Source organism: Lampetra planeri, chromosome 17 (assembly GCF_965212315.1).
Source record: "Lampetra planeri chromosome 17, kcLamPlan1.2.h2, whole genome shotgun sequence".
NCBI classification, from domain to species: Eukaryota; Metazoa; Chordata; class Hyperoartia; order Petromyzontiformes; family Petromyzontidae; genus Lampetra; species Lampetra planeri.
Genome location: NC_136123.1, coordinates 2,069,165 through 2,073,120, shown reverse-complemented (window position 1 = coordinate 2,073,120; position 3,956 = coordinate 2,069,165). Strand labels below are relative to the sequence as shown.

Below are 3,956 nucleotides of genomic sequence, written 5' to 3'. Positions count from 1 at the left end.
GCGATGGGAGATGGAGCGATGGGACATGGAGTGATGGGAGATGGAGCGGTGGGAGGTGGAGCGGTGGGAGATGGAGCGATTAGAGATGGAGCGATGGAAGATGGAGCGATGGGAGATGGAGCGATGGGACATGGAGTGATGGGAGATGGAGCGATGGGAAGTGGAGCGGTGGGAGGTGGAGCGGTGGGAGATGGAGCGATTAGAGATGGAGCGATGGAAGATGGAGCGATGGGAGATGGAGCGATGGGACATGGAGTGATGGGAGATGAAGCGATAGGAGATGGAGCTGTGGGAGGTGGAGCGGTGGGAGATGGAGCGATTAGAGATGGAGCGATGGGAGATGGAGCGATGGGACATGGAGTGATGGGAGATGGAGCGATGGGAAGTGGAGCGGTGGGAGGTGGAGCGGTGGGAGATGGAGCGATTAGAGATGGAGCGATGGAAGATGGAGCGATGGGAGATGGAGCGATGGGACATGGAGTGATGGGAGATGAAGCGATAGGAGATGGAGCTGTGGGAGGTGGAGCGGTGGGAGATGGAGCGATTAGAGATGGAGCGATGGGAGATGGAGCGATGGGACATGGAGTGATGGGAGATGAAGCGATGGGAGATGGAGCGGTGAGAGGTGGAGCGGTGGGAGATGGAGCGATTAGAGATGGAGCGATGGAAGATGGAGCGATGGGAGATGGAGCGATGGGACATGGAGTGATGGGAGATGAAGCGATGGGAGATGAAGCGATGGGAGATGGAGCGGTGAAAGGTGGAGCGGTGGGAGATGGAGTGATGGGAGGTCGAGTGGTGAGTGGTGGAGTGATGGGAGGTGGAGCGATGGGAGATGGAGCGGTGGGAGGTGGAGCGGTGGGAGGTGGAGCGATTAGAGATGGAGCGATTAGAGATGGAGCGATGGGAGATGGAGCGATGGGAGATGGCGCAGTGGAAGATGGAGCGGTGGGAGATGGAGGGTCCAGCAAAATCGGAGGGGCATGCGCTTTGGTGGGGGGGTGGGTGGGATGGTGGGGGGGGGGGGGGTGTGACCACTTTATTTATCAAATCGGTGATTTTATGTTTTTGTTGCAAGTGTGGTCGTCCACGCAACTATTTTTAAATGCACACTCGCGTGAGCAACACGACGAGAAATTCTGGAAAAAATAATAACCCCCTCCTCGCCACCCCCCCAGCCACCACAAAACCACCGTCTGAGACTTAAATACCCAACGCAGCCTGGATTAGCCGCTCTTTCTCGCCAGCTCTTCCCGTTCACTCTCCCTCCCCTCCCTACCATCCTCCTCCTTCAGCACACCTGCACTGACCCCCCCGCCCACCCCCACCGCCCACCCCCACCGCTGCTGAATGAATCAGGAATTCATGTCAGACGGGTCTGTCCGGTGTGTCGGCGCGATCGGTGGGGGAAAAAATTACATCCGTGCCCGGCACACCACATCCAAGGTACCCTCTCGCTACGACCACGGATACGACTTGCCACTTTGCCCACAGGCCTCAGTCTACCAGCGAGCTACGTGACATTTCTGTAACCGGCACACAGCATCCAGTACACTTCTCGCCACGGCTGTGGCTCTAACATTATAACCACGTGCTGCCGAATCCAGTGTCCCAGCGAAAGTGAAAAATGACACGCTGGGAAGTAAGTTGTTAAACCCACAAACAAGAGGAATAACAATGCAATAACTGTAACGCGCTCACGCCAGAGCGAGCAATTTAAACCTTTAACCTTCATAAATTATTATTTCCGTTTCTTCACCGGCTCCAGTATAATTTATACTACTTTCTTAAAATGATTTTTACACATGTTCATTTCCATTGTTCGTTGGCCAAAAATATAATACGTTTCTTGTTGTCGTTGTTTTGGCAATTGCAGAAAAAGCCACGTGGCCAAATGTCCGCCTCCAACTTCGCGCGCAGTGCAGGCGAGCACAGCGACCACGGCAAAAGCTTTGAGTCAGTTACCATCCAAACAGGTTGATCTCGAATCATCTCGTGAGATTATAAAACACATTTATACGTAAACATATTAGCAATTGTATAATAGGTGACGTTTCAGGCAATAGCCCTTCCTCTAGCCTATGTTTTCTGAACTCAAAATTTTCGCCGTTATATTTTCCACAGCTTAAATTTTTTGTCTATTTTTTATTTTTGCAATCCTCCCTTCCTTTGTTCTTATTTTACTCCTCGTGTGTGTATGTATGTATGCTTACGTGTGTGTGTGTGTATGCATACGTGTGTGTGTGTGTATGCATACGTGTGTGTGTGTGTATGCATACGTGTGTGTGTATGTATGCATACGTGTGTGTGTATGTATGCATACGTGTGTGTGTATGTATGCATACGTGTGTGTGTGTATGCATACGTGTGTGTGTGTATGTATGCATACGTGTGTGTGTGTATGTATGCATACGTGTGTGTGTATGTATGCATACGTGTGTGTGTATGTATGCATACGTGTGTGTGTATGTATGCATACGTGTGTGTGTGTATGTATGCATACGTGTGTGTGTATGTATGCATACGTGTGTGTGTATGTATGCATACGTGTGTGTGTATGTATGCATACGTGTGTGTGTGTATGTATGCTTACGTGTGTGTGTATGTATGCATACGTGTGTGTGTGTGTGTATGTATGCTTACGTGTGTGTGTGTGTATGCATACGTGTGTGTGTGTGTATGCATACGTGTGTGTGTGTGTATGCATACGTGTGTGTGTATGTATGTATACGTGTGTGTGTGTATGTATGCTTACGTGTGTGTGTATGTATGTATACGTGTGTGTGTATGTATGTATACGTGTGTGTGTATGTATGTATACGTGTGTGTGTATGTATGCATACGTGTGTGTGTGTGGGCGCGCGTGTGTGTGTGGAGCGGTCGTGTAACGGTTCGCGTGCTGTGCTACGAACTCGGCCACCCGAGTTCGATTCCCGCTCAAGGCCACCAACATCAGTGAACATTATCTGAACGGGTCCTGGGTCACCCCTAGGTCGACTCAGCCTGGTGCGGTGTGTAAAAAACATCGCCACTGGGGAGACGAAGGCGGCCGGGCGTGGTGCTATTCACCTGCGGACTTCATCCGATGGTCACTAATACCACCTGCCCCAACAGTCTGGTAAAGGCTACACGGGGGACATTTGTCTTTGTATGTACACGTGTGTGTGTGTGTGTCTTTGTACGTCTTTTCTTTTAATGCTTCTTTTATTCTTCTTTTTTTGCGGGCAGAAAGAGCGGCCAAGCAAACCACGGAGCGGCCGTGATGTACGGTCTGAGCACTCGGCAAGAAAAACCACATCCCGGCTTCGACAGGCACAGAGAGAGGAAGGGGGGAGGGAGCCACTCGTCATTCAGAAGAGAGAGAGGGGGGGGGTGGAGGAGGAGGGGGGGGGGGGCAGAAAAATAGAGATATAAATCTTAAATATATAAATCTCAAACATTGTAATTATGAACAATAATAAATGTCTACGCGAATGACAACTGCATTGAAGTTTTACGGAATGAAACAAAAAAAAACACGTGTTTCATATAACACTGGCGCAGTACTACGGATTCGTCATTACGCGCTGGGTTATAAGAAACGGCAGCAAGTGTTGAAGTGTTTAAGCTGTTGATACTTTCAATTACAAACACTGACGCGCACACACGCGCAGACCTACCGACACAACAACAACCGGCGCCGTTCGGTGACGTCACGGCGGCGCTCGTGCCAGGCTAGGTGCACATTGAGGCCACTTGAAAGTGTCCAATGTTTGGAAGGAGGTTAAGTCCCACGTCTTTGTATTTGTGTGTGCTGTACCGCATTGCTCTCGTCGAGACAGGGTTCTAGTACCTCGCCTGGTATGGAGGAGTCCGTGGGTGTTCGATCCCGTCTCCTGACGCCTGCTGTGTATTTGGAGTTTTGCGTGTCTCTCTCTCCCCGTGGTCGCGTGGAATTTTTCTCCGCGTCCTCCGTT

The 3,956-nt window shown here is 50.5% G+C and overlaps 1 long non-coding RNA gene across 1 annotated transcript; it reads left to right on the top strand.

The window, feature by feature from the left end:
- The first annotated feature begins 1,341 nt into the window (after positions 1 to 1,341).
- Positions 1,342 to 3,334, top strand: LOC144723415 (uncharacterized). Its single transcript, XR_013586167.1, has 4 exons — positions 1,342 to 1,642; positions 1,877 to 1,976; positions 2,993 to 3,118; positions 3,229 to 3,334. It is a non-coding gene; the product is annotated as an uncharacterized LOC144723415 (long non-coding RNA).
- The last annotated feature ends 622 nt before the right edge of the window (positions 3,335 to 3,956 follow it).